The 20,029-nt window shown below is 46.8% G+C and overlaps 1 protein-coding gene across 1 annotated transcript in view; it reads right to left on the minus strand.

Moving 5' to 3' along the window:
• The window catches only part of LOC146194122 (protein RER1-like), an 80,219-nt gene that overhangs the window by 8,872 nt on the left and 51,318 nt on the right, over nt 1-20,029 (minus strand). The window lies entirely within an intron of this gene.

Here is a 20,029-nt window from a genome sequence, read left to right on the forward strand (position 1 = left end):
CCTAGCTCGCCCAAAAAGTATTTCTGAAGGCAGAGTCATAAAGAAACATTTATTCGTTCACGAGACATCTGTCGTCGCTTGTGAGGACACAGTCACGATCATCATCTTATGAGCAACTGCTGGCGCTGGTCGTCGGAAGCGGTGCCGAGATGCCGCACGTGGAGAACGCCGCAGAGACCATGTCTGTTGGGAGTCCATACCAGGCATCATTGACCCATAGAGCCACTTCGCCCAAAGAAGCTCGCTTCAGCCGCCCTATTGGTGTCTTTGGGTTTTCTTGCTGGAGCCACTTCGTAGAAAGCACCGATGCAGTCTTTGAATGGCTTGTTCAGCGCCACATCCAGTGGCTGAAAAATAGGTGTCAATCCGCCCGGAATGATGGCCAGGTCGCATCCCGCATCCGCTTTTTTCACATGGTCGGTTATGTGGTCGCAGAAAGAGTCCAGGATGAGCATGCTGCGGGGCTTCAGCAGTACCCCCGGACGCCTGCACCACACGAGAGGAAACCATTCGAGGGCCATTTCATCATTAAAAAATCCCTTCTCATTCACCCGCACGATAACTTTTGGCGGGAACTTTTCCTTTGTCTGGATCGTTTTCCTCTTGAACAGAAGGAATGGCGGTAACTTGTGCCCGTCTGCCGTACAGCATAACATGACCGTGAAATGGTTGTGCGTGTTGCCCGTTGTCAGCAGGCGGACCTGGCGCTCCCCTTTTGCGGACACGGTCCTATTGCTAGGCATGTCAAACCAGACTGGAGTCTGGTCACCGTTGCCTATTTAACCAAGCAGGAATGAATGTGCTGCCCGCAGGTCGCTGACGTAGAGCAAAAAGGCGCTCCGTTTTTCTTCGTAGGCTTCGGGCAACTGTTGGCATACGGTCGTTCGTCGCCTTAGGTTTAGGCCGCTCCTCTTCATGAAATTCGTCACCAATTTCTTAGACACTTTAAACTCGGTACGCGAGATGCACATCTTTTCAGCGACAGTGCGTGCCTTTGTTTCAATGTCAATGTAGCAAACACTCAGGCTCTTGCTTCTCTGGTCGTGAACCCAGCCTCCTCAACGGCAGGGTATTGTCCGGACTTCCGCCCACGAAAGGGACGGCGTGTAGCAGCACACGCAAAAAGCTTACTTCTTTGTTTTTTCCAGCCTCTCATGCACTTTTCTGAGACGTCGAACTTCCGCACTGCTTCGACATTGTTTTCCGACTCGGCGTAGAGGATGACTTGCCGCTTGAAAGCAGCGCTGTACTATTGCCGAGGTTGCGGCGGCATCTTGCAAGGCGTCCGTCGAGTGACAAAAGCCAGATACACCGCTGTTAGCTGTCACGTCGGTTAGAGTCCAGGCGGTGCGACGAGAAGAAATGGCGAAATGCAGACGTTGCACAACACGCGAAAATGCTTCTCGGCTCATGTGACTGGTCGCGTGTGGTCGTTTTGGATTGGACTGAATTTGTAGCTGTCCCATTTGTATCAAACATTGCCAGCCCGCCCGGCTTTGGCCGTTTTTCTATGGAACGCCCACGGTTTGTCGATAACAAGTTGTTATCGCATTAAAACAAACCTTTGGTGCAAATCTCGATTAAAATTAGCTTCTTTTTTAAAGCAGATCCACTTTCACATTGTGTCTGGCAACTTTTATGGAATTACGAGCGCACGGGGTGTGATATTATTCACGACTCGGTCGAAGTTACTTTTGACCCCGCATATAAGCAGACTTTAAGACTCCGCATGTACGTCGACCCCAATTATAAGTCGACTCCCAAACTTTTGGAAGGACATTTAAAAAAAAAGGTCGACTTATATGCGGCAATATATGCACCACATTTTCTGCAAGCAATACAAGGCCCCACTTCAGCAAAATCTGATGGCAAAACACTGAACAAGTTGGCTTGAGGCATGCAATATTGTGCTTTGGATGGGGTGAGGGAAGGGTGCTTGGAGCAGCACTTCCATTGTTTGTTTGTCTGCGTACATCTCCAATGACTCTGGGGGAACATTCTTTGGCGTACAATTTGGTCTTATATCTTTTCTGGCATTATCGATGTCTTCAAAGTGGGCGTTTGATGCCTCTTACCAGTCAGCCTCTGCTCTGCTGGCTTCAGCCAATCTTATATCCCTGTCACACGGCCGACTCGGAACTACCTTGAACTTCCTTGGTCTAAAGGAGCGCAAGGGAGTCGCAGGGAATTTCGCCTCAAAGGAGTTGTCCCCGTGTCACACGGCTTGCAACGAGCTTCTCAGAGCAGCCAACAGGGGGCCATTAGGCGCTGTTTATTTTGCACAAAGATATAAAAATTAATGTCCAAAACAAACTGAAATATTTTTTATACTACTATTTTCCTCGCAAAATGCAATTAGCTTTAGTCATATCAATATAAAAGAACACACATTTGCTGAAAACAACGGCCATGCTCTAAACATAGCCATTTTTTCCGCTCTGCTGGACACCATGCGCGGCGTTGTGCAATACGTGGTGCAGTAGCGACAATTAAACGCAACTAACCGAGTTAGAATACAATTTTATGCAATAAAAACTAATATATTTAGGAGTAAAAATTACATTATTGAAGAAATATGTTATTTAATGACTCGGAAGCAAAGCACATTGGAAACGAGAGTACTCCCTTCGCCCATCAATGGAGATCGTCGATCTCCTTTGCTTCAAAACTCCATTTAACTTCCTTCCATAATGGACTGCCGTGTGACACGGCACGTATCTCCCTCGAGGTAATGGCTACCTTGGTTGAAGGGAGTTGAAAGGAGTTCAGCCGTGTCCGTGTGACAGAGGTATTAGCTTGCTTTGTTACGTTCTTATGACGGCCTATTTTCTTTCCTGTTGTTCTCCACTTACATAGCAAACCCACCATCCACTTTTGCGATCATGAAAAATGATACCATGTTTGTCACGTAATCAACCCACTTGCATAGCAAACCCACCGTCCACTTTTACCACCAAGAATATGAAAAGAAAAGTCCCTCCGCTTCGACCGCCGCATCCACAGCTCATTTATTGGCAGCGCATCAAGATGCTACACAGCGATAACGTTACCGCGTGTTTACCTTTTAAGTATACTTTTGATGCTAGCTCCTGCAGTGGCAGAGAGTGAACCTGGCAGAGTGCCGCCACAAAATCATTGGAAAGCATGATAGCTGCAAATATCGTCTGAAGCAAACAATGCTATAAGCCGGTGTCACACTTACAGCTGACCACATGCTTTTGTTGATTCAGAGATGCAATAGAAGACTCTCGCAAGAAAAAAAAAAAAAATCTGCTGCTTACTAAGACCACAGCCACCATAGCTTATGCTACACCGCATGTTTATCACAAGGATGGATGACTCTCGTAAAAGAACAAAAAACAAAATGCGCATCGCATGTCATCTGCCGTGCACAGAGGGTTCGCAAAACACACTGGAGAAGAGTTCGACATTCTGTCTGCCACGGGATGAGCTGGCTTGTCGGCGCATGCATAGTGCATGCTGTTGTGAACAAAGACTGGGAAAGCGAGAGGAAGGGGAGAGAGAAAGCCCGGAAGAAGAATGGGCACACCTTTGTGCTTCACTCTATCATGTCGTTTCCCCTCTCCCGAACACCAATGCTGAATTGGCTGCGTCTGCTCCGTGCTGGCCACTGCCAAATCTGTTGCCTGTCATTCCTTCACGCGGCAAACGATCACCGCAGATGCGCACGCCTTTGGGGGAAGGGTGCAGTGCTGCTCAAGACTAGCCGTCGCCGCACTATGCTCTCTCATTCCTTCTGCGCGTGGCCTGAAAATGTCACGCGGCAAACGGCCGAGGGTGATGCGATCACCTTTGGGAAAGGCGCATCTCCTACCTTTTCTGGTGCGTGGTGCGGAGTTTCATATATTGAACGACCGGTGAAATTGAGTCCGATATATGACACAGCTTTCTTATACTTTTAATGAGACCTTCAAGTGGATATCCCGTTAGTTTGATATAAACAGAATTCGAATTATCCAGGCTCGACTGTACAAGCTTTTAAAAGTTTGATATTGGTTGATATTGAAAGCAAAGATGTGTGTTCCTGTTCTTTCCTTTGTTGTTTATTTGACAGCTATCATATACAGGTACCACGCTTACACGAATATAATGCACACTGTTTTGCTCACATCATCTGTTTCAAGAAGCTTGTATATGTTCAAGCCCTGAATTATGCTCAAAAATAACATTCTTACCAGGTATGAGTGACCATCTTGTATTAAATTTTCACATTACCATCTCCAAACAGAAAAGATAAAAGACGACTAAAAGACTGTGCAATTACCATCGCGCCGATTTCAACCAAATCAACCACGAGCTTAGCCTCTTTCTAACGAAGCTCCTAGAAGGCTTTGAGCTACGCCCCGTTGAAGTTAACTGGACATTGTTCAAGAACAAGATTGCTGAACTTACTAACCGTTTCATTCCTATTCAAAATATCCCATATAATCCAAAGGCGCCGTGGTATAACTCGCACATTAGGCGGCTATCTAACAGAAAGAAATGCTTATACTGGCTAGCTAAAACCTCACACAGCCAGTTTCGCTGGTCACAGGGGTGGAAGCAGGCTCGAGCATTTTGGAGCAGCTTTGGAGCAACAAAACGAGTTTTGGAGCATTTGAATTATGTTTTGGAGCATGTTTCTAAGGTCAAACACCTTTGATAATTGCCGCTTTCGCTTTCTGAAATACGAAATTTCCAACCCGATTCCTTTTCATGCAAAATCAATGCCTTTCCAACATCAAACTCATCTTTGACAAAGCATGTAAAGGTATATAACACAGGCCAACCTTAGCAAATACAGTCGAACCCGGATATATCAAAGTTTGGTTATATCGAACTCACGGAATATCCCCTTGAAAATCAAATGTAAAAGTATAGGAAAGCGGCGTCATATATCGAACTCAATTTCACAGGTCGTTCGATATATCGAACTCTTCACCACGCACTGGAAAGTGTGCCTTCCTCAAAGACTTTGAGGAAGGCACACTTTCCAGTGCGTGGTGAAGAGTTCGATATATCGAACTCTTCACCACGCACTGGAAAGTGTGCCTTCCTCAAAGACGATCGCATCACCCTTGGCCGTTTGCCGCGTGACGTTTTCAAGCCACGCGCAGAAGGAATGAGAGAGGACAGTTCGGCGACGGCTGGTCTAGGGCAGCGTCGCGCTCATTCCCCAAAGGCGCGCGCATCTGCAGTTATCGTTTCCCGCGTGCCAACACGTGACGTTTGCAAGCCATGTGCGTGAATGAACCAGAGAGAACCGATGGGAATGAGAGGGGAAAACGCGATAGAGCGAAGCATTCTTTTGCCGAACTATCTCTCTCCTTCCTCTCTCCATCCTTCGTTCAAAGTAGCACGCGCTACGCATGCGCCAAGCCAGCTCAGCCCGTTTTCAGACAGAACGTTGGACGCTTTCTTCAGTGTGTGTTGGGAACCCTCTGCGCGCGGCGACTGACGTGGCAATGGAATCTCTTTCTCTATGGCTATGGCACCTGCAGACGTTAAAAAGTGGCAAATCTCTCTCTCTCTCTTTTTTTTTTTTGTGAGAGTCATCCATTCTTATCGCTTTTCAATAATTTTGCGGAAGTGAACTACGCCCGCCCCAAGCGCGGCGTGATAAATCGAACCAGGCTTGTGCAATCAAGCCATCACGGGCACTCTGCCAAGTTCGCTCCCTGCCACCGCAGCAGGAGCTATAAAAAGATAAACGCGCCCTGCCGTTATCGCTGCGCAGCATCTTGGCACGCTGCCAAGAAATGAGCTGTGGATGAGACAACCTAAACATAGTGACGCGCACCATCCACAAGCAAGCGAAAACGCTCGCGATTTCTGCCGCGGCGACACACAAATCTTGTTTTGAGCTGCCGCGGTGGCTCGAGCGGCGAGAGGGACGCAGTTCCAACAAGTTGGAAATTTTTCGCTTTGTCGCTGCCGCTCGTCGCTGAGATCGCTCAATAACTTGCATGTGAGCGAGATGGCCTTAACTTTTTTTTTTTTTCAAATTCTCGGGTGCAAAAGTGGAGGGTGGGTTCATTATGGGAGTGGGTAGAATACGCGACAAATACGGTATCGTTTTTTCGCATCGCAAGTGCCGTCAAAAGAGAATTTCTGTATATCGAATTATCGATATATCGAACTATTTCGCGATCCCCTTAGAGTTTGATATATCCGGGTTCGACTGTACTTGGAAAAGACTCGCAGCAAACCTAACACTCGCTGGTGCGCTTTATAACTGAACATCTAGTCTCACCTAATGCATTTACCTATTTTGACTTGATAGATTCAAATGTCGAGTCTACCATTTCGATTCGCTCTAGCAGGGATACTAATTTGGAGTTTAGATTAATGGACATGCGTAAGACATCCTATCTCCCTATCTCCTCCCTATCTTGTGCATATCTACTTTATTTTACTATTTAGAATACACCTCAAAGCCCCCAGTTATAAGGCATTACATGATTCCTTTTGATCCTATGCCTCGGCTGATAAATTCCTGAGCACATGGATATTTCATCTGCAAAAACGGAGCCTTCAGACCACAATAATGCACTTTGATAAGCTTGGTGCCAGTGCCGCTCCCATGCTTTTTGCCTACCGTGGGATTGCAGATAACTGCAGCACAACCTCGATTGTCCTGTCCATTTGTAAATATGGTGGGGGTCTACAGGGGTGAAAGCAGGCTCGGGCATTTTGGAGCAGCTTTGGGATAGAGAGAGATGGCTTTGAGGGGTAGCCTTTCTATCCTATATCTTTTTTACTTCACTGCCTTCTGCCAATAGTTCATCATTCTTTGCTTGAGCAATGCTGGGGCTCATTTTTAATATTTTGGCGATAAACCCCGTATGCCTTTCCAACAATATTGAGAAGCTTCTTAGTGATTCACAGCTTTGGCGCACCAACCTATAACGCTTCAAGTATGGTTTTGTCTGCCGTAGGCCTGGCAAGCTTGCCACTGACAAAGAGGCTCGATGGTGAAGTACTCACAGCAGAACCATTAGATAACTCATGCAGTTTTTGCAGTCGGGACAAGTTTTTTTCCTAACGGCTCACAGTAGTTCGTGCTACCTGCTTCGCTTGCTGATCTCATACACAGTGCAGTTTTTTTCACAATTATCTCCAATCGTCAGTGGTTCATACTAATATTACTTGCAAACAAATATTTATTACGTTCCATGCTTCCTTCCCTTGCAACAAAAATTTCATTTGTATTAAGCCCAGTGCAAGATGCGTTATATCTTTGCCACCGGTGCAATGACATTGTTCCAGTGTTCTGCTAAATTTGATGACAGAAAATCAAAATAGCCAGTTTGGAGCAGTTTTGAAGCAATATTGCATTTGGGAGCAGGATGGAGCAAGAAAAGAGGTTTGGAGCAGGATGGAGCAATTGGAGCAGCACTTCCACCCCTGTGGTCATCATATCGCGCCGCAAATGATGCTTATATTTCAGCCGTTAAAAATGCGAAAAAATGTTTCTCACAAAGACTTTACCGGATATGCTGCTAGCAAATCCTAAAAAATTTTGAAAAGTTGTTAATCCTGCAGACAGGTCTAAAATCACTCTAACAAGCTCCGACGATGAACCTATTCCTGACAGCGAATGCTCATCAATATTAAACAATGTTTTCTCCAGTTTCTTCAATAAATCCTTGTCAAACAACATACCTTTTCGTCGCGCTTATAATTATCTACCAATGTACCCTGTCACTATCAACCTCGATGGAATCGCCAAAATTATTGATGGCCTGAAACCTTTTTCAGCTGCCGGAACTGACTGCATAAATTCAAAGTTTTTAAAAAGCCCAAGACTATATTCCTCGATTATTCTGTCTAAAGTATTCCAGCAGTCTCTTGAATATAGTACAATGCCGGTAGACTGGAAGATAGCGAAAGTGATTCCAATATATAAATCTGGAAACAAACATTCACCTAATAACTATCACCCTATTTCAATTACCAGTATCCCCTGTAAGATTCTCGAACATAATTTTTCGCACATAGTAAACTTTTTAGAATCAAATTCGTTTTTTCATCATGCACAACATGGTTTTCGCAAGTCATATTCGTGCGAAACACAACTTGTCCTTTTTACCCACAGGTTGCATACAATTCTTGATCGTCATTCAACTGCACATTGCATCTTTTTAGATTTCGCTAAGGCGTTTGATAAGGTTTGCCACTGGCTTCTGCTACTAAAACTGCGCACAACAGGACTTGATACTAATGTGCCGAAATGGCTTGAATGTTTGCTAACAGAACGTCAGCAGTTCGTAGCAGCTAATGGCACTAACTCAAGCTTAAACTCCATCCTTTCTAGTGTTCTGCAAGGTACCGTGCTTGGGCCGTTACTCTTCAAAATATTGTTTAATGACCTGCCTGTTTCCGTTACCTCATCAATTCATCTATTTGCCAACGATTGTGTCCTTTTCCACGAAATAATAACTGATGATGACGTACGCGCAATGCATGGGAAATGACACTAAATGTTAACAAATGGAAATTCTTACGAGTATCAAGGTCGACTGGCAACTTACCTGCATATCATCTTAACAATGTTGCTCTTGAATCAGTAATGTCATACAAGTACCTAGGCATTCACATCACATCAAACCTTAGCTGGAAAACTCGTGTCGAATTTATTGTCAACAAAGCTAACTGCCTGTTAGGCTACTTAAAACGAAACTTTCACTCAGTGCTAACACTAAGCTTCTCTTCTACAAAACCATAGTTCGTTCGCAACTCAAATACGCATAGTCAGTTTGGGATCCATGCACTAATGATCTTATCAACCAGCTAGAAGTGACTCAGTACAACGCACCTCGCTTCATCTTCTCTACTATCACCGCACTGCCAGCGTATCCACGATGAAATCTAATCTCAACCTGTTAACCCTCGCAACTCGTCGAAAGCTCGCACGTACCGTATTTACTTGCATAATGCTCGCACTCGCATAATGCTTGCACCCCCCACATTGCCTATAGAAAATTGGAATTTTTTTTTTTCTCGCATAATCATCGCATCCCCAACATCACTGCCGCGAGAGTCGACATGTTGCACCGCGGCAGTCGACTACGCGTAGCGAGCGCCATCTTTCTAGTGCTACTGAAACTAGCTGGCCCCGTTAGGTGCGTGCGCTACCAGGAGGCGCTACCCGACCCAACCGACGATCATCATCACCAGCTCCGACCACTCCGAGCGCCTCGAGAAGGAAACGTCAAGGTGTTTCGTCAGTTTTGTTCCGCTGGTACCGCCGCACGTTCTCCCGAGTTCCGCGCATAGTTCTGCCATTTTGCGAAGACTTTCGTAGGCCTCGCTCAGTGCGTGCTACTTTTGTCACCGTGCTCTCGGTGCCGCTTCTCCATGGGGCGATACGCAAGCTACACCGCTGCCTTTAAGCTAAAAGCTGTCGAGTACGCTTTGGAGCACGGCAACCGCGCTGCCAGCAGACACTTCGGAGTCAACGAGATTTGTGTCCGCTACTGGAGACGGCAGCACGACAAGCTCAAGGCAAGATGAAGAGGGTGAAGCTGAGGAAGCCGACGAAGCAGCGACCAACGATAGCGATGGCAATGTCGACGTGGACTCCGCGGACTCTGAGTGATGGTGATGTTGCGGGCGGCCAGCCTTCCCAAATAAAGTGTTTCTGCAGCTAGTGTTTGTCGTCTCTGTGGTTTTATTACAAACGTAAGTCCTGCTTGCAATTGAAGTTTTGGTTAAATTTACAATAGCTGGCTTGAGAACCCCGGTTCACAGCCTATTTACATTTGCTTTCAGCACTCCAAAGCATTGTTCAAAAATTTTCCCCGCGTAATTATCGCACCCCCTAACTTCGCACTGATTTTCTGCGAAAAAAGTGCGAGGATTATGCGAGTAAATATGGTATATGCCTCTTTCATAAGATATTTTATTATGATGACCTACGCAATAAACTACTCATTCCGCCTTCTTATATATCATCTCGCATAGACCACATTCACAAAGTGGGTATAACTGCATGCAATAGTAGAAGTTTCCTTGACTCATTCATGCCCCGCACATCGAAAGACGGAATCGCCTTCCCATTCCTATTGCAACCATCACTAATTTTTAATTATTTCAGTCTGCCGTGTGCAATGCCGACCATGCAAATTTTCGTAAGTCCTGCATAACTTTTGCTTTAATTTTTCTGTGTTTACCTCAGACTACCGTGCATTTAAACAATTCCGCGAAAATACTGTTTACATATTGTTTAATGATACCTTCTAATACATGTTTTGAGTCCGAAATAATACTTGTGCCATATTACGCAATACTTAACTATGCTGACATCTTTTATTACTTATATATTGCTTGTATACTTTTGTATGTTGTGCATATTTTGTATTCTTGTACTCCACCCAATCCCCTCTGTAATGTCCTTACCCTGAGGGTAACAATAAATAAATAAATTTAAAACTGAGGCATAAACATATTGCAAGGCTCATAAACTGCTAGGGGAAGCTAGCTTTTCAACAAACTTCGAGCCATGTTCAGCCAAGAAAAAGTGGCATGAACAGGAGAAGAGAGAGGAGATGGAGGAAAAGGACTGGGCAGACACAAAGCATGTAGCAATGGTGGTGATGGCTGCAACTGCTCGGGTGAATGCATGCATCATTACCTCGCCGGAGAAGGCCACACTCAGGGATGTCGCATACAAAGTGTTGCCCTCCAAATAATACCTTTTTTTCAAGCCACCAGCTGTAGCTGGCCTGAAGAGGCACTTCGTAAGGTCTTCCCTTGTACTGTGGCTCCAACCTTGACTTTAGGCTGAGGCGTCTACACCTGTCCCGATTCGTCAATCTCAGATCAGTGCCTGATGCGTTCCCTTTAAGATGCCTTCACCAGATCCTGATTAGTCGGTAGAAAAAAATGTGCACAGAATGCAAGAATCGTGTCCCCTTAGCAGTACATATATTATGGTGAGGCTACCCAAAAGTAATGGAAAATATTATGCCTCTGCTTGTGCCACTCCCTGGGTAGTACAGTCCAACACCCGGATATACAGTCGAACCCGGATATATTGAACTCGAAGGGGATCGCGAAATAGTTCAATATATCGATAATTCGATATACAGAAATCGGCTTGGGACGGCACTTAGATGCGAAAAAACGATACCGCATTTGTCGCGTAGTAACTCACTCGCATAATGAACCCACCCTCCACTTTTGCACTCGAGAATTTGGAAAAAAAAAAGCATTAAGGCCAGCTCACTCACATGCAAGCGATTAAGCGATCTCAGCGACTAGGGGCAGCGATTAAGCGATCTCAGCGACTAGGGGCAGCGACAGAGCAAAAAATTTTCAACTTGTTGGAACTGCGTCCCCCTGCCGTTCGAGCCACCGCGGCAGCTCAAAACAAGGTTTCTGTATCGCCGCGGCAGAAATCGCCAGCGTTTTGGCTTGCATGTTGCACTCCGTTTCAGTGGTCTCATCCACAGCTCATTTCTTGGCAGCGTGCCAAGATGCTGCTAACGTCGTAGCGTGTTTATCCTTTGATAGCTCCTGCTGCGGCGGGGAGCGAACTTGGCAGACTGCCCATGATGGCTTGCTTGATTGCACAAGCCTGGTTCGATTTATGACGCCGCGCTTGGGGCAGGCGTAGTCCACTGCCACAAAGTCATTGGAAAGCGTGGTACAGTAGCTGCAAATGCTGTTTGAAGCAAAAAATGCTAAAAGCCGGTGTCATGGTCGCAGCTAACTGCGTGCTTTCGTTGATTCATACATGCAAGGATAAAAGACTCCCACAAAAAAAAAAATAAGCTTCGTACTGCCATCTTACGCTACGCTACGCATACAGCACAACAATAAGAATAGACGACTCGCAAAAAAGAAAAAAAAAGATCTGCCCTTAACTTCCGCAGGCGCCATAGCAACGTCAGCCACCGCGCGCAGAGGGTTCGTAACACACGCTGGAGAAACATTCTGTCTGAAAACGGGCTGAGCTGGCTTGGCGCATGCGTAGCGCGTGCTACTGCGAACGAAGGCCGGGAAAGAGAAAGGAGAGAGATAGCTCTGCAAAAGAATGGGCACACCCTTGCACTTCGCTATGTCGCATTTTTCCCCTCTCCTTTCCACTGGTTCTCTCTGATTCATTCACGCACAAGGCTTGCAAACGTCACGTGCTGGCGCGCAGGAAACGATAACCACAGATGTGCGTGCCTTTGGGGAATAAGCGGGGGTGCTGCCTAGCCGAACTGTCCCCTCTCATTCCTTCCGCGCGTGGCTTGAAAACGTCACGCGGCAAACGGCCGAGGGTGATGCGATCGTCTTTGGGAAAGGCACACTTTCCAGTGCGTGGTGCGGAGTTCGATATATCGAACGACCAGTGAAATTGAGTTCAATATATGACGCGGCTTTCCTATACTTTTACATGGGATTTTCAAGGGGATATTCTGTGAGTTCGATATAACCAAAATTCGATATATCTTGGTTCGACTGTATAGAACTCAAAGGGGATCGCGAAATAGTTCAATATATCGAAAATTCGATATATACAGAACTTTGCTTGAGACGCCACTTACAATTGTAAAGAATGATACAGTATTTGTTGTATAATCAACCCACCCGCATAATGAACCCACCCCCCCACTTTTGCCCCCGAGAATTAGAAAAAAAAAAAAAAAGCACTAGTCGGTGCCGCGTTCCTCCATTTCGGCCGTCACATCCCCAGCTCATTTATTGGCAGCGCATCAAGACGCTGCGTAGAGATAATGTCACAGCATGTTTATGCTTTAAGTATACTTTTAATGCTAGCTCCTGCGGTGGCGGGGAGCGAACTTGGCAGAATGCCTATGATGACTTGATTGTACAAGCCTGGTTTGATTTATCATGCCACGCTTAGGGTGGGCGGAGTCCACTTCACAAAATCATTGGGAAGCGTGATAGCTGCAAATGCTGTTTGAAGCGAACAATGCTAAAAACCGGTGTCATGATCGCAGCTGACCGCCTGCCTTCGTTGATTCATAGATGTAAAAATGAACGACTCTCGCTAAAAAAAAAAAAAAAAAAAATGCTGCTTCTTTACATCCACAGCTGCCACAGCTTAAGCTAGGCCACACGGACACGACCACACAAGACGCACATCGCACATCAACCATCATGCTCAGAAGGTTTCCTATACTCGCTGGAGAAAGACGTTTTGTCTGCCAAGGGCTGAGCTGGCTTGTCGGCACATGCTGCGAACGAAGAGGAAGGAGAGGGAAAGCTCGGCAGGCACCACTTCTGTCTATTGCGTTGTTTCCCCTCTCCCAAACACCATTCGCGCCTGCTTCGTACTGGCCATTGCCAAACCGGTTCCCGCTCGTTCCTTCCAGCACATGGCTTGGAAAATGATCACCGCAGATGCACGCACAAGGAGAATTGCTCTCCAAGGACTTTCGTTTGCCTTATAAGGGTGCCTCCCAGCAGTGCCATGCACCCCAACTATATGTTCCAATGGCAATAAAATGTTTCTACCACCTTTAGGGAATGGGCACGGCACTGCTCAAGACCAGCCGTCGCCAAACTGTGCCCTCTCATTCCTTCTGTGCGTGGCTTGAAAACACCACGCGGCAAACGGCCAAGGGTGATGCAATCATCTTTGGGGAAGGTGCACCTTCCAGTGCGTGGTGTGGAGTTCGATATATCGAACGACCGGTGAAATTAGAGTTCGATATACGATGTAGCTTTTCTATACTTTTACATGGGATTTTCAAGGGGATATTCAGTGAGTTTGATATATCTGGGTTCAACTGTATTCACTGATGCAGCGGAAGAGCTTGCAAACAAGAAGCACTTGCAGGAGCCTTCCACCCAAATGGCAGCGAAATGGAGTGTGTTTAGTGCTTGTGTGTCCAAAGAAAGGGGGGGGAGGGGCGAGGGGGTCACCAAGGCTAAGAAAAGTCGAAATGCTGATAGATACTGAATGATCAATCACCTTTGCACAAGTTTTTGATCAAGCTTGTAGAAAACTAGCACAAGCGGCCACTGAAAATGACTCCTGAGTTTTCCTTATCAACTCGTATGCTGGAGCATCAGACAACAAAAGCAAAAGAAATAAAGATTACAGGCCGGCACCATGCTCTGGCCACAAACACATCACCGAGCAGTTACTTCCAGTTGGAACACACTCGCTGCTCTCCAACATGGATCTGAGCTGAAACAGCGGACACACAAAACATGACGAATGGAGTCACCCATTCAAAGATGCAGCAGCGATAACCAGATAATTAAGTATGACCTGATTTATCCAGACGTGTACACGGTGACCGCTCAAGTTTGTAAAAACAGCCCAAAGAGGACTCACACCGCTGCTTTGTGGGGATCGTATGCGCATCCTGCGAAGTAAGCAATTGTCAGTAACAGCTCACTGCAGCCAAAACTATATTCGGTCGCCATTTTCATTCGCTAAAATTTCTGAAGGCTGCTACAGACCGTGCGTCGATGGTCGGCTGTTGTCAATTTTGGTCGCCGAGACCATGGAATGGCACAGCAGTGAAGTGCTGATAATTTAGTACACGTTCGTATCAAAAAAGACTATACTCGTGTAACAGCAGCATATACCTGTCCAAGCTTTCGGCGACGACGCCTCTCGAGCCAGGCGATGCGGCTGCTCCTTGCCTGCCGTACCCTGCGACAGCTTCTCTTGGCAGTGCAGGGAAAGCTATGGGACTGAAGTGCATTATCTAGCTGAATATGGTCCCCTGCTTAGTAACATTAATAGTACATATACCAATTTACTTGGCCAATTGTTTCCCTCGATGGATACGCCAAACACGTTGAGAGGATCCTTAACACTATTTTGCGATCCGGAGAGATACGACATCGTCGATATATGGCAACCTATATGAAAATATGGGAAATGTGAAAGCAGCTGAAGCAACCACACTTTTTATCAGGCATTTTGGGAGATGTCACTGCATGAATAATACAGTAAAATCTCGGTGATACGAATTTCGGGATGATACGAATTCGCGAAATTCCCCGGCCGGAGTGCACTGTGTACAACGTGCAAAATTTCGGATGTTCCGAACACATTCCCGACACAAACGCTCAAACTGAGTGCGACTGCAACCTTGAGCACTATGCACTGCCCACACATCATTGACTCCGCGATCCCCAGACATGCTGTCGCATCATGAGCAGTTTGCGGTAACGCGTGGTCTGCACCTCGCTGTCGTGATTGTCTGTCAGGCTCGCATCGCGAAAAGCTTTCAGCGGCGCATGGCACACAAACTGCAGACATCGCAACTGCAGCAGCTGCATAGAAAGGGAACCAGAGAATACAGACGCAAGACAAAAACAAAGAACGCACACACCACAACACTAGACTTACAACTAATTTACTCCGATGAAGAATTGCTCATTTTAAAATAACTTCCTGCCTGCGCACACACCCTACAGACAATACCCTTCGCGCACCACATGGTGAAATGGCTACTATAATGATGGGTTTCCTCCCTTGGTTCTGCTGGCGGTGGGGGAATCCTTGGGGAAAAAACTGAAGTTATCTTCAAAGGCTGCCAGGCTAATAGAAGTGGAATCAAGAAAGTTGGAAGTCATTTCTTACTTCCACAAGACTTCACCTGGCATTTTCTGCTCCCTGCAAACTGTCCGGTTTGTGCACCCAAATCTCTGCAGACCTGCGCAGAACTGGTGTTTGCAAGACGAAACACCAGACTATGTTCACCACATGCGCAGTGGGCGTGGTGTATTCAATCCCGTTGTCATGCGGGAAAATCTACATAGGCCAAACCGGAGCATGCTTGAATGAGCGCCTGAGGCAACATCGCACAACTTTGGGCACTGACACAGGCAGCAATTGCATGTCCAGGACTGCAAATGTTCTAGTTTTGACACTGCCAGCATTATCGGTCGGCGAAAATCTAAACGTGAGCGTGAGCTATTGGAAGCTTTCCTGATCAGAAAGAATAAGCAGAAATGCGTCAGTGAGCCGTCCGTGATTATCATCGAAAAGGAGTGAAAGTTTTTATCATTATATTAGCCACATGTGGTGCGCGAAGTGTATTGTCTGTAGGGTGTGTGCGCAGGGAGGAAGCTATTTTAAAATGAGCAATTCTTCATCTTAGTAAATCAGTTGTAAGTCCAGCGTTGTGGTGTGTGCCTTCTTTGTTCTTGTCTTGCGTCTGTATTGGCTGGTTCCCTTTCTATGCAATATGAACCAACTAGGCCAGCAGTTTGCACTCCTGAACTGCAGCAGCTAGCGGCAGCGTACGCAGCGGGCAAGCATGGATCACGCATTGCTGGCTCCGCAATTGCAATCCACTTGCGGTGCCACGCGGCCTGCATGTCGCCATCCCCTATAGTACTTCACGCATCGTGAGAAGTATGCAGAGAAATGCGGGCAGCACACTGCAGCATCGCGGTCCTTTTCCATGCCGCAAAAAGTTTGCAGCAGCGTGCTATCGTGAGCAGTTCGTGGGCGCATACGGGCCGCACATCATAGACTTCGCGACTACTGGTCCCGCTGTATGCATCACGAGCACCCGCGGCGCCGCGCGGCTGGCGCATTTGTGTATGCGCCGTGAGAAGTCTGCGGAGTAATGCGGCACGCACATCGCTGATGTCATGATCGCCTGTTGTGCTGTGTGCGCCGCGAGTGCCGAACTGCAACTGCATGACCGTAATAAACCTTCTCAGACAGATCTGCGCGACTGCCTTTCCCATGCTTGTGCAAACTTTTCTTTTCAGTGATACGAATGTTCGGATGATAAGAATTTTTCCGCGACCTTATGAGATTCATATCACTGAGGTTTTACTGTATGGCAAAGTAACGATGGAACAGTAAAAGTACTATTGGGAAACTTCAGAAGACATACAGCACAGCGTAGTGTCGGGAGTGAATGTGGTGAGGCATAATAGACGGTCTTACACATGCAGTATGTGTTGGGTGCCTTGCGCTGCTGGCTTCATCGTGCCATGTGAACGCGATGAGAACTGTCCAGGTGCATCATCCCCTTCTCTTTGCCGTAAACCGAAGAGAACCACTTTAAGCTCGCTGTTCTTTATTTAGCTCCTCGTCACTAACGACGGCTACAAAGTCTGCATGAGCGCTTCTCTTTGGCTGCAGAAACAAAACTGAAACTGCATTGGACTCGGTAGAGGCAGGCCGGCCGGCTGAGCTACGCGGCGGAGGGAGATATTAGGAGATGCTGCGCGCCCGCAGCTTTGCTCACGCTGCCACGAAAAGCTTTCGCAGAGTATAGGCCTAGTTGGTTTCAGCAGACAGCCCTTTAGAACGGATGAGCGACCTCTCTGTTGAAACAAACGTTTGTCTTTCATCATCGCATTACAGGGAAGCCCATCTCATAATAAAATAAGCTCAACAACAGGTGCGGCGCTCGGCGATCATCCTAAATCTGCCTGTTTGCTCTCCACAAGTATCACTGATGACTTTTGCCGGCCGGTTGCAGTATCTCAGTGGACCGGGTCACACTGGCGCTTGACAGTGATTCTACACCCTTCTTGTGATGTAAGCAATCGTAGATTTTGGTTCACTGCAGCCAGAACATACTGGACGGCCATTTTCATTTGCTAACACTTGTGACTTTTCTCACCACAATCACCACATTCGCACACATGAAAGCGACGCTCAAAACAATGCACGAAAGCGGTGCCTAATCAGTACAATACCTGCGAGCATTTATGTGCCCTCCTTCACAAGTTCACAATTTAATTTTTTTACAGCCCAGCGCAATAGCATAGGCGCTGCCATACCTGGTCACGTGACTCTTGTGCTATCACTCAGGTTTCAAAAACTGCGCCCGGCTGCAAGGTGCTGCGGACTTCATGTGAATGCCCATTGTATGTGCAGGTGCTACAAGATGTTTTATTTACTCACCTAGCTCACTTACTGTGTCATCTGAATCCTTGCATTGGCTAGAATGTGCCGACAAACCAGTCACAGAGTTTTTTTGTAGATCAATTCCCTCTCTAATGCTTTTTGTGGGCAACATAGTTTACCATCAAACTGAACTGATTATAAGCAGGCTATCACCGGATAGAGCATATTGGCGGGCTAGTTGGTGCATAATAGAAGTTAATGAAAAACAGCGCAAAAACGAAGGCGAGACCACATAGCACAGGCGCAACACAAGACGAGACCACACAACACAGCGCCTGTGTTGTGTGGTCTCGTCTTCGTTTTCGCACTGCTTTTCATTAACTTCTATCACCTGAGACCTTTCTTCTTCTCAATATTTTTTCCTAAACAATGAAAACGTGTTCACACCGCACTGGTTCAGGCGTATTATGAATGTTACCCATTCAGCATTAAGCACAATACTTACTACTGGATATGGGCGTGGATGTAATCCCCCGACAATTGACCGCATGCTAGTTCACCTCCCGTAAATGTCTGGCTTCAAAGGACTTTTACGCTGCTCAAAGGCCACATCAGGCGCACTCAGCAACGTTCGCCTGTGCTTGGGCGAAAGCAACGGTGGATTCCAACCGCAGAGTTGGAGCAATTCCAGAGCAAAGTTTTTTCCTCTTTTCGAAGCGACTGTATTCCAAACGCAGATCCGGAACCCAGATTGAGTCTTCCAAACGCAGATGGGGAGCCGAGTCAAGGTCACTCCAGCCGAAATCTGCAGAACCGGGTAGAAGTTTGCATGGCGTATTTCTTCAGCGGCTCTCTCCACTTCCGGTAGCTGCACCAGCTCCATCCTCTGTGCTTGTAGCAGACGATCGGTACTTGCCGCCTCTATGGATGCAAATTCTCGTCGTGATATTGCGCTCTCTCTCTTGGAGAGCAACTGCAGACCTATGCACGAAAACTCTATGCGCTGCTCTGCTCTACTGTGCACCACGATCCTGTTTTATACGAAAAAGTGCCAAAGAACTTTACCCTGTGTGCCCACGTTCAGCTGCGTGAACGAAATAAGCGCGTATAGACTGTTGACATTTCAAGAAGCAGCGGGAGGACACGCATATATGAAGTGCAGCTAGGCAAGGGATGACGGGCTGGCGGGTTCGCGAGCGCCACCTACTTGCTCTGGCTAGAGCGCATGAGTGTTCCAAACGCAGAATCGGAACACATGCTCTACACCACTCTGGTTCTGCAATTTGAATTCACCATAAGACTGGAAGCTGCACCGGAGCTCAGCACCCGCAGTGGTAGTGAAGCCCGAACAAGTGGAGATAAAGAAGTCTTATCAGGCTGAAATTCGCCATTGATTCGTGCTCCAGTTTTATAAAAGCAGCAATTATTACATGTATTGCATCAGTGCTTGTCTGAAGTAAGTAGGTTCACAGACATCCACACGATGATCCTTCCCTGTACAATGAATTCATTGGACTGTGCAAAATTAATAGCTACACCAACACCACGATATCCTTTAATATCCCATGAAAATAATGTGGCAGTAGCACAAAGACCCAACATATAACTTGTGCGAAAACAAGGCCCTTCTCGTACTTCCACAGCTACCGCCGGCTGTGCTAAAATGAGCTGGCGCGTGAGGTTTATGAAAGACATTTCCCTACTACTCACAGGCACTCTGGTCTCCCAGAAACATCAACTCGTGATACACCAACATGAAAAATGGTGACCTAGGCCATAATATATGCACCATATGTAGAAATGGTCATCTAGTCTAATAAATCACAGGGTCATCAGATCTCCTTCCCCGCACATTGCTTCAACAAGACACACGAAAGTGGCGGTGTTTCAGTTGGCATTACAAGCTGCGCAGAAGCTGTCCGCACTGCCCACCGAAGCGTTCTGATGGCCGGAAATGACGTCTTTCCTAGTGGCGCCACTTGTTGGAGACAGCGGAAGTGCGGAAGAGTCTATAGCACAGGAATTTGGGCAATTTTGTATCAAAGCTCCTCCTGACAACGATGCAGCAATGACCAATAAGTGTTCTTGCCCAGAAAGCAAACTGGCGACAGCTGTTGGCAGGCGACATGTTTCCGAACAGTTTGTCTTTCCACCACTGCTTGAACCATGTGCACGAAGGCATTGACTTCCTTCACCTCAGGGGTTCACGCAGGGCATGAGCGGACAACT

Source organism: Amblyomma maculatum, chromosome 3 (genome assembly GCF_055883805.1).
Source record: "Amblyomma maculatum isolate TAMU_Amacu chromosome 3, ASM5588380v1, whole genome shotgun sequence".
Taxonomy (NCBI): domain Eukaryota; kingdom Metazoa; phylum Arthropoda; class Arachnida; order Ixodida; family Ixodidae; genus Amblyomma; species Amblyomma maculatum.